This window comes from Lepidochelys kempii, chromosome 1 (genome assembly GCF_965140265.1).
Source record: "Lepidochelys kempii isolate rLepKem1 chromosome 1, rLepKem1.hap2, whole genome shotgun sequence".
NCBI classification, from domain to species: Eukaryota; Metazoa; Chordata; order Testudines; family Cheloniidae; genus Lepidochelys; species Lepidochelys kempii.
Window position 1 is genome coordinate 35,758,440 of NC_133256.1, and position 11,265 is coordinate 35,769,704.

The window sequence follows — 11,265 nt, forward strand, 5'->3', positions numbered from 1 at the left end:
GCTCTGCTCCCAGGACAAATCTGCTCTGCAGGCTGCTTCTGTGACTCTGCTCCCAGCACTGACCTGCTTCCTGGGCTGCTTTTCTGGCCCCTCTGGCTCTGGTTGCTGCAGCTCTCCTCCCAGGGCTAGTCTGCTGTCTCAGGGCTGTGCCTCTGGCTTTGGGGCTGCAGCTCTGCTCCCAGGACAGGGTCTGCTCTCTCTGGATCTGGCACAGCTCTGCTTCCCAGCTCAGCTTGCACCCCTCCTTTCTCTGTAGCTTAACCCCACTCTGTCTGACCCAGACAATTCCAGATCACATGGAGGATGGGGCCTCCTGACTCTCTGATTAGCTTGCCCGCCCTGTCATTCAGGCTAACCTGGAGCATTGGCCTCTCCCCATTGTTCCTGGGGACTACCAACCTCAGGGTCCTGGTTTCCCATAGACCCTTCCCCTTTTAGTGCTGGGAGCTAGCCAACCAAAACACCCCCACTGAATGTTAGTAAGGGAGCAACAGTCCCCTTACACTTGGTTAAGTGTAAGTGCCACTCAGTAGGAGCCCAGGGAAAAGGGAACCAAAAAGTCATATACAGTACAAAATACACCAGCACATTTCTAGTGCCTGCAGGCAGTAAGTATGACTAATGCAATTAAGACTGCTGTAGTCCACTACTCAAAGAATTATTTTTGGATGTAGCATTTTTATCATACTTTTGCTGAGCTTGCAGTTCAATGCCTACAATAAAGTGTGTACGCAACACATTGCCAGGGAAAAAAGCATGGACTCACAGAGGGCACAGAACAGTGAACGCAGTTTATCCCCAGTGCAAAACCGTGCCCATAAGATCAGACCCTCGCTCACGCGTCAATCTTTTAAGGTGCTGAGCACCCTGCCCTCCATCCAGCAGAGCACCTGAGCACATGATTAACTTCAAGCAGGCCCATTAATTTCAGTGTTAGGCAGGTGCTGAAATGATTTGGTGGATGAGGGCCAGAACGGTCTCACCTTGCAGCCCTGATCCCTTAATGTCTGTAGAGCGCTGGGGATACGTCAAGGGCTAATGTCAGCCAGGGAAAACCTCTCCCTCAAGGCATGTCAGTTTCTATCTTTTCTGCTGAGGGGGAGGTGCTATGGCAGGCGTTCCCCAGCGCACGCAGGGGCCTCGGGCAATGCCCCGCTTGCCCCAGGGCACGCAGGAGCCGCAGGCGCTTGACCCCCTTTCTCAGCGCCTCCGCCCTCGCCAGTAGGTGGCAGCCGCGCCCCGTTCCCCGCCCGCGGCTCCTGCGCCCGCCCCGCCAGCGCGTGTGCGGCCCCGGCCCCGCCCCGCGCCCAGGCTGCTGCTGACCCACATTCCGGCAGCGCCTCCGTGCAGCCTCTTCCCGGGGCAGCCGAACCAGCGGTTCATTGCGGCAGCTGCTGAGTGGGGGGGGCGGCTCCGCGGCGCGATGGGACCCTAGCACCCGCCGCGGGCAGGAGAGAGGTGAGGGAGCCGCACGGGCGCCTTGCAGATCCCCCCTCCCCCTGCACGCGGCCGCGCTGCCCTGGACGGAGCCTGGCGGCAGGGTGCCCTGCCAGACAGACCCAGCAACAGTGCGTACCCCCTCCCTCACCCCCGCGCATTTTGCATGGCTGCCCGCTTATGGTTGTGCAGCCTCCCGGGCGTGGTGCATTGTGTATCCTGTAGCCCGGGAGCAGCCGCCTCCCGCTCTTTGCTCTCAGCGGCTGGGGCTGGGCTCAGCAGCAGCAAGCCTCGTGCAGGTCGCCTAGCGACGGTGTATCGGATCCTGGAGAGGCGCGAGCTCCCGGGGTGCAGAGGGTGCGGGGGGGGGGGTCTCGCCCGGCAGCCCCCCGGTGCCATCCGCATCGCAGCCGGATGGGCAGCGGCTTCCCTGCCTGCTCCGTGGGCCGGGAACGGGGGGATGCTGCGGTGATCGCTGAAGGCTTGTGGCAGGGCTGTAAACACTAGTGCGTGGAGCAATTTCTTTGAGCTTATGATTATCCGATGACTCTGGTTACTGTAGTTCCAGCCTGTCTTCGTACCAGGGCAGCTACTCACGGCCGTATCCTTTCCCAGGTCATTGTCAGGAGAGGGAGTAGCCAGCGAAGGTAAGTGCTGGGGAAAAGAGGGTTTTATTTTTATCCTTGGCAGAATGCTCTACATTTGTATAGTGACTGTGAGTGTCTAGCCCAGTGACACACATTCATAATCCTCTAGAACTGGCGTGAAAAGTCTCCTTTTCTTTTGGAATTTAGTTGAGTAACTGTCATTAAAATCTTTGGAGTTAAAGTTTGTCCCTTTACATTTTGGACTTTGGGATTTCAGTTGGATTTTATGTGGTAGAGAAATTAGGTTGCTTCTTGGACTTAAGCACACAAACAAAAAATCCTAAAGCACTGAGGGGGCTATAGCAAATTCTGGGCAGATGTCCAGGTGCCTTGCTCTGCAGTGTTTGTGTCATGCAGATGGTTTGACAACCATCCTAATACAAGTGGAGTTGCCAATATGGTGGAAAGCAGAGAGAAACACCTGAGGCCGGATTTGATCTCCATTGCACCATTGTGAATAACTCCACTGGAGTCAATGGAATTATACTGCTATGAGATCAGAATCAGGCCCCTTGGGGTGCTTATGTCATGCGAACCCCTGAGATATTACAGTCTTCATTCTAAAGTTTGCTCGGAATCAACATAATTGTAATCTTCAGGTTTATATCCCCCACCAACCTCTACCCTTTTCCTTGACCTCTCCTACCTTTTTAAAAAAAAGTATTAGAGGAAAGAGGCCACAGTGTATTCAATAATTGATGAGAAGTACTGTTACGGTCCGAGACCCAGCAGCTCAACATTCAGATAACAAACAGTTCTGGTGACAAAGGCATTTGAAACAAAGGAGCCATTTTAGAAAATGTTTGAGAGAAATTATTTATCTTCATGTTTTTGTGGTTGTAAACGCAGCGATCACTTTTAAATTGGGGACACGGTTTTGGAGAGCGGAAAACTGAAGTAACATAGAAATAAAATAGAGGAAATAAAGTTAAATTTCCTTTCTCTACGACATATATTTCCCAGGTGCACTGCTGCTGGTTTATTGTTATCTCCTGTTACAAACATCTGGTTACACCGTGAAAGAACTATTTTGTGTACTTGTCCAGCCATGAATAGTTGAAATGGTTCACTATGCATGTGCTGCTCGTCTTGCTTAATTGAGTACTGATGCCTACGTGTAGTAATTTCTGGGAGGATGTATTGCATGCCTTTCATCCTGTTACATGGTGATAAATAAATTAGATCTTAGGAGCAGTGATACAGTAGACAATAGCATCTTTCTGTGGTTACCTTTAAAATTATCTTTGGGATAGTCACATTTCTAAGCCAAGCATGAAGAATCCAGATGTCTTAGTTTTTAGAGTTGGTGTATTATTTCGGTGAACGCTGCTGCTAGAAATGTTAAGTGTGGTTTTCAACTTCATCTTTTGGAATAGATTATTTATTGCCTATCTAGATTCTTGCCTGAAACTGCTAGGCATTGTTTTTCAGAGATGTTATATTTCACATTAAGACAAATGGCCATTTGTAGAAAAAACTTCAGGAAACCGTTGAATATGAATGAATGCTACAGATTTCCCACAAAACACGTTTAAATTTCCTGCTAGCTTTGTTGCATTTCAGGGAATCGGTCTGTATATCGAGTTATCATGTAGCAGTGTAGAAAGTGCCTCTTAACCCTTTGTGAGTCAGAGCCCACAGGACAGGCGTTGCACAAAATTTCAGTAGATAGATACTGTCCTTAGTTCTATGTAGCAAAGCATTTTGTTAAATGACAAAAGATCTTTCTGTTGTCCTTGCCACAGAATCATAACCTGATGAGACTAGTACTGCTAACACAACCAGAATGCTAAACCATACTTCAGCTATGGCACTTCAAGGCTGTGCTGCACTAGCTGTCTTTTCTTTTAACGCTCCCACCGTTGCTAGCAGCAGTGTAGCTCAGTAGTGGGAGCAGTAAGGTACACAAGGTTCCAGGTGGCTTATATAGAGGAGGTATAAGATGCACAAAACCAGACACAGGAGATCTTTGTTTGCTCCATGGGCCACTTGCAGCCCTAGCACAAAGATACGAGAAGAAAAATCTCGGCTGGCTGGAGACCAAGTCCTACTGGTTCTAAATGCCCACTGGGTCATTGGGAGAGTTGGTCTCTGTACCATTCATGAATGTCTGCTAAGCCTCATTGAGAAGAAGGTTTGTCTGATGCTCCTCGGTAGTCTTTGTTGCTTGATGATATAGATCAGGGGTGGGCAAACTACGGTCTGGTGGCCGGATCTGGCCCGCCAGCTATTTTAATCTGGCCTTCAAGCACTCTCTGGGGAGCAGGGTCTGGGGCTTGCCCCGCTCTGGCACTCCAGCCAGGGAGCAGGGTTGAGGGCCGCTCCTGGAAGCAGCAGCATGGCCCCTCTCCAGCTCCTACACATAGGGGCAGCCAGAGGCTCTGTTCTGCACACTGCCCCCACCCCAAGTGCTGCCCCCGCAGCTCCCATTGGCCAGGAACCTCCGCCAATGGGAGCTATTGCGGCGGTGCCTGCAGATGGGGCAGCGTGGAGAGCCACCTGGCCATGCCTCTGTGTAGGAGCCAGAGAAGGGACATACTGCTGCTTCTGGGAGCTGCTTGAGGTAAGCGCCATCTGGAGCCTGCACTCCTGAGCCTCTCCCTGCGCCCCAAACCCTTGTCCCAGCCCTGATCCCCCTCCCACCCTCCAAACCCCTTGGTCCCACCCTGGAGCACCCTCCTACACCCCAAACTCCTCATCCCCAGCCGGAGCCCTCACACACCCCCCAAGCCCGGAGCCCCCTCTCGCGCCCTGAACTCCTCATTTCTGGCCCCAACCAGAACCCTCACCCCTTCCAGCATCCAACCCAATTTTGTGAGCATTCATGGCCTGCCACACAATTTCTATTCCCAGATGTGGCCCTCGGGCCAAAAAGTTTGCCCACGCCTGGTATAGATCATAATAAGACCACAAGCTGAGGGAGAGAAGGATATTTTCAGGAGTTTATGGAAGGAAGGAGAGTCCTAATCCAGGGGGGCGGGTGTGAAAGGGGCTTGCTTGGTCCTGGGAAGGAAACCAGGTGATTTGAGGAGATCCAAAATGGGGAGTGAATAAAATGAAGGCAGATGATTGGACTTAGGTGAAATAAGCTGGAGAGTGGGGATAACTGATACTGGTGAGGGTAACCCTGAGAGTTGTAGGTTGATGAGGGTCTGAGAAGAGAGTCTGTGGGGTAGGGAGGTGATGAGAAGGAGCTGAGAGGTTCAAAAGATGGTTTGCAGACTTGATGTATGAAGAGAGGGATATTGTGACATGTTAGAGGTGCTTGGAGGAGTAGGACTGACTTGGAGGGGGACTAGCAGGTACAGGAGTGCTGGAATCATGGTTCTGCACCCAAAATGAATAGTACTTGTAGTCTTACACCTATGCCCCCCCCCCCCCCCCGGTGCTACAATACTTACAAAGTGGGATCTGAGTTACTATAGAGAATTCTTTCCTGGGTATCTGGCTGGTGAATCTTGCCCTATGCTCAGGGTTCAGCTGATCGCCATATTTGGGGTCAGGAAGGAATTTTCCTCCAGGGCAGATTGGAAGAGGCCCTGGAGGTTTTTCGCCTTCCTCTGTAGCATGGGGCATGGGTCACTTGCTGGAGGATTCTCTGCTCCTTGAAGTCTTTAAACCACGATTTGAGGACTTCAATAGCACAGACATAGGTGAGAGGTTTATTGCAGGAGTGGGCGGGTGAGATTCTGTGACCTGCATTGTGCAGGAGATCAGACTAGATGATCATAATGGTCCCTTCTGACCTTAATATCTATGAATCTACTGCTGTTGGTTTATCCTCACAATAGCCCTGTGAGGTAGGTAATTGTAATTATCCATCAGCTATAGCTGGTGAGACTGAGGTGCAGAGATTAAGTGATTTGCCCAAGGCTGCAGAGCAAATCCATGCTAGAGCCAGGATTAGAACTCAGGAACTCCTGGCTCGTAGCCCAGGCCACAATCCCTTGGATCGTGCTGGCTCTTCATTAATTCATTGTTCATCCACAATTAATGCTTTTATGGAGGTGATTGGGGAAGGAAGACATCAACTGGGGAAAACATAGCATGCCTGTGAAATTTAAACCTAAATAAAAAGGAACTGCACTAGCTGATACCTTTTACCTCTTACATAATACATATAAACAAGTCTCTAATTACAACCAGTAGTACGTGTCTGAAGTCATTCAATTTAGAGAAGGAAAAGAACGCAAATAGGTTCCAGGTCATCCTGTGTTCATGATGCTGCCCTGCATGAACCAGGAACAGGTTGCTTTATGGGCCATTTCCAAAATACATAGACGTTAATGGAAGTCTTTGCATTGACTAAGTGGCCTTGGTATCCGTTACTTGCATAAACAATATCATGCAAATATGATGGAAAAAGAAAAAATATGGGATCTGCTTCTCACCCTCCACCACAGTGTTTCAGGTCATGAGAGTATATCCGTCTGTAGTGTGGCAACTTGTATGTCAACTATCCTTTATGATCACAGTGCCAACAAGGAGGACTGGTACATGCTAATGTAGTGCCCCCTCTCCACCCAGTTACCTTCTTTAATGCCAATCTGCTTACAGGTTTTGATGGACAGGTCTGGATCCTGCCACTCACTCAGCAGGGTGTATCTTCTTTATTTTTCCCTGTGATTTTATTTGGCGGTGCCTCCACCCCCTTTGCCCCTTCCTGGTCACCAGGGCAGCTTGGGAGGAAAATTCTAACCATATGGTAACCCCCACTTACTTGATAGTTGGAGACCCCCAGGAAATAGCACTAATATAATTACTGTGTTGAATACATTGTATGTATTTAACAGAAGACAAATATAACATAACAGGGTAAAACACGATTCTTAGGGTCACTGGTGCCCACGCTGATAATACCCGTGACTTTCCCCAGTCACAGGACCTGATGTAGCAAATGTAAAATTAGTGTCCCATTGGTATGCGTACTTTGTTGGGGCCCTTGGTGACCTATGACCCCGATATCGTCTCTGCAGTGGTTTAGCAGTCTGGCTGACTGGGTTCAGTACAACCCAAAGGACTCACAAGTGGGAGGAGGTGGTAAGTCCCTCCACATGTTTAATATGCAGCAGGTTATAAAACCCCCAAACCCTTACTCCCTGGCTTGAGGACACAGTTCAGGGAGTAGGGAGTCACCAAAACAATTTCCTTGACTGACTGGCTAAAAGATGGTGCACTCACAAACTCCATGAATGATCCTCAGGTTCAGAGATGACTCTGGACTCGGTCACTGTGGAGGGGCTCATCTCTGCTGGCAGGGATCCTCTTCAGGCAGGAATCAGGCTGCTTCGGTCCCAGGATCTCCCCTCACCACAAAGTGGTGCAGGGCTCAAGGTGCAGATTACACAACTGTACTAAAATCCAAACTGTAGTCTGCTACCCCAGTGTCCAGACTCGTTTACAGCAGGCAGCAGCCCTGGACTAGCAGACAGAGCGGAGCTGACCATGTGGTAACCGGTCTCCCCTAGGGAGCTGGAGAGCTAACTCAGCCTGGCTGGGGAAGTTTCCCAGCAAAACTCTACAGACTGGGAGTCATCAGTGGAGAAGGAAAAGCCCAGCTGAGGGATCTTGCTTTCAGGTCCCTAGAGGCCAGTTCTCAGGGGGAACCCTGCATGCAGGCCTGGGACTCACCAGCTCCCCACACAGCCAGTCTTGCCCTTGCCCTGGCTGGCTCCAGACTGTCTCAAAAAATGACTTCTCCCCTTTCCTGAGTTTCCTGGGAAGGGCATCTCACTCCCAGGCAGACTCTGAGTCTGCCTTGGCTCCCCCTCCCTACCAGGGACAGCGTGCCTCTCCCTGAGCGGCCGGCAGACAGAGCCCCAGGAATCTAGGTAATCTCCTTGGGGGTTACACTCCACTGAATGCGTCCGATGAAGTGAGCTGAAGCTCACAAAAGCTTATGCTCAAATAAATGTGTTAGTCTCTAAGGTGCCACAAGTACTCCTTTTCTTTTTACTAAGAATGGAAACACTTTGGGTACAAACCAGTGCCTGGTAGTCTCTAAGGTGCCACAAGTACTCCTTTTCTTTTTGCGAAACCAATGCCTGTAGTTCTTGAAAATTCTCAGTTTCTGTGACTCTGACATGGCGATCATCATACTAAACAGGACAGCTTTTTCTCCAAACTTGCCTTGACAAAACTACAGCACTGCTGATAACTGACATTTTTCAGTCACCCTGTTTCCTGCAGGTATCAATAACATTGGTGACCTGGACATGTACAATGAAACAGGTTCTGGTTCTTTGGAACATAACCGAGAGAATTATTTCTTTGAGCAGATCTTTCCCCATTGTTAACTTATGGAGATTTGATAGTCCCTGGCACAGGCAATGGTGAGAAGACGTGAGGAGAGCTGGTTTAGGGGACAGAGTGAGGGGAACTCTCATCGCACCAGTCAAAGAGGAGAGGGGAGCATAGCTTGCCCAAACCAGGGAGGAGAAGGGAAACTCTCCCTTTGCTTCTATCAGGAAATATGGAATTGTGCTCGCCCCCATATCTTTACACCCTGGGCTTGAGCTAAAAAGGGAACAATGACTTCACAACAAGCCTCCCACGTACCTACTGTGTATGGAAACCACTCCGCAAGGGCACCCTGGTCAAAACTCAAGGGGCCTTTGTGAGACAGCCATGTTTCTCTTTCCACCCATTGCCTGTCTTATCTGTGTAGATTCCAGGTTCTTGGGGGCAAGAATGATCACTCTGTGTTTGTACCGTACCTGGCACTGGATAAAGATAAAATGAAAAACCTTATTCAGCCTTGTTTGTGTTGTGCAGAAGGGGAAATGTAGCTCTGAAACATTCATTGTGTTATCTGCAGGTTGCATGCTGCAGCTATAGCTGCTTCCTATGAAAAAGAGAAGGAAAAAAATCATAGTATGCAGAATGAAACTGAAACTTACAAATGAAGAGACATCTCATGGTTTCTGTGGGGGAAATCCAAGTGAAAGGGAGGGAATTCTGTGAGTTTCATCTTGCAGAGTTTCCTCATCACAAGAGCAACTGATGGAACATAGCTCATGTCATGTACATTATCACATAAGCTATTGTAAAAGTTCCTGGGGAGATCAGGCTGTGACAAAGTGGGGATTTTCCCTTATGTTGTATGTGAACCTATGTGAGTTTTACTGTTTCGCATGAATACTGTGTGCCTCAGTTTCCCTGTGTGCTGCCCAAATACCTCAGTGGTGGGAATAGGGGTATGTGACTTTGGCTGAGACCTCTGGGGGAGGTGAGGCTGCACCCGCTGTCTGCAAGTATGCTCTGATCGGTGCCCTTTGTAACCTGAGACCCAATAGGTGGATGCGAGGAGGTGACTCTTCGCCCTAGGAAGCGAGACAAAGAGAATAAGGAGGAGCAATGGGCTGTCTGAGGTTGGGTCTTTGGAATCTGTCAGTCTGCTGTGGGGAACTGGAATGGGGGGGAGTCCAGGGCATCTGGCCCAGGACTCCCCAAGATGGACTTGGCTGAAAGTCACTGATTTCTGTGGTAGCAAGTTCTGTTCTACGCTGTTCCTGTCAACTAATAAACCCTTCTGTTCTCCATGCTGGCTGAGAGTCCCTGCTGACTGCGGGAGTTGGGGTGCAGGCCCCTCTGGCTTCCCCAGGAGCCCCGCCTGGGCGGATTTGCTGTGGGAAGCACACGGGGTGGAAGGGGATGCTGAATGCTCTGAGGTCAGACCCGGGAAGGTGAAAGCTGTGTAAGCTTCTTGCCCTGGAGACAGTATGCTCAGCGAGAGGAGGCATGCTACCCCAGAGTCCTGACTGGCTTTGTATGGAGTAGTTCCAGAGCATTGGCCTGGTGACTCCGTGACATAGGCCCAGATCACTTTCCCTACAGATATTTGTGAAGTGTTAGACTCTCTTTCACGAGCGATGCTGGTGCTCATAAGAAATTCAACCCTCCTATTCTTGTGAAGTCTGGAACTTCCACATTGGTGTTACTATGTTCTATGAACAAATTATTTGGTTGTATATACAGTCCAAGAGGACTCATTCCATAACATGACAAAGATGCAGGATCACAGCTGTCATTCGCTACAATGCAACTATAAGATCTTTCTCCCGCCAAGGTTATCGCTATCAGCTTCAGCACGTAGGTCACAATCTCTAAGATGGCATGGACTGTACATCCTTACTGAATTCTCATCATATTTCCTATCGTACATTTTCTGGAGACTTGGGCTTCTGTGACTGTTCACTTTTTTTCCTTTTCAATAAAAAAGACTATGAAACTAATGTTGAAAATACAACTATGTAAAGTGATAAAAAGACAGAGCTTGAAAATTTTGCCCAATACCTACCTACTGGTGGGCTGAAAATATCTTCACCTACATATCCTTTGCAGAGTTATGGTTGTGTTTGTGTACAATTGGATTTTGAGTAATATAATGGTAAAGCTGTCAATCAACTTTCTATTTAATGAACTTTTTAAAAAAGTCATTTACTGCTGATTCTCTTGCTTTAATTATAGCTTCTAAGGCCACGTCTACACTACCTGCCAGATTGGCGGGTAGCATTTGATCTATTGGGGATCGATTTATCGCATCTAGTGTAGATGCGATAAATCGATCCCCGATCACTCTGCCATCAACTCCGGAACTCCACCACGGCGAGAGGCGGAAGCGGAGTCGATGGGGGAGCGGCAGCCGTCGATCCCGCGCTGCGAGGATGCGAAGTAAGTGATCCTAAGTCGACCTAGGATACGTCGACTTCAGCTACGCTATTCTTGTAGCTGAAGTTGCGTATCTTAGATCAATTCCCCCCCCCCCCAGTGTAGACCAGGCCTTACTCTTCCTGACTTTACTCTGCTTCTTCTTTCCTTCAGTAGATCATGTTGTATCTCTTATATTCCTTTTATCTCCCTTTAATCACTTACAGCGTTCTCTTTCCCCTGCCATATTGTGTTCTTTGCCTTCTTCCTGACTCTATTTACACTAAAAATCTATTTGTCAACACAATATCTCCCTCCCACACACACACCAACTCTCACATGTAGCTTGGAAATTTTACCAGACACTTAACAGCGTAAGAGGGGGGTGGGAGTGGGAATAGTCACTGACCAGAGGTAACACCCTGATGAGAAACAGCCCTTTCTTTCCACACATCCCTTTCTCAGTTGCTGGGAAAGGAGCATGGTGTGTGATTCCTACCAGGGTGCTGTTCCTGGACCCCGCTTGATGACT

General features: G+C 49.1%; 1 protein-coding gene across 9 annotated transcripts in view; it reads left to right on the top strand.

Annotated features, from left to right (window-relative positions):
* Positions 1-1,293: 1,293 nt before the first annotated feature.
* The window catches only part of ELMOD1 (ELMO domain containing 1), a 64,437-nt gene continuing 54,465 nt past the window's right edge, over positions 1,294-11,265 (top strand). For 4 of the 9 annotated variants that reach the window (XM_073338772.1, XM_073338828.1, XM_073338764.1 and 1 more), the window contains exons 1-2: positions 1,294-1,458; positions 2,000-2,084. The gene's annotated coding sequence lies outside the window, so the exon portion shown is untranslated. Of the gene's footprint in view, positions 1,459-1,481; positions 1,569-1,999; positions 2,085-10,735; positions 10,758-11,265 lie in introns of those variants that run through there. The other 5 variants (XM_073338796.1, XM_073338776.1, XM_073338785.1 and 2 more) reach the window with 4 other exon arrangements.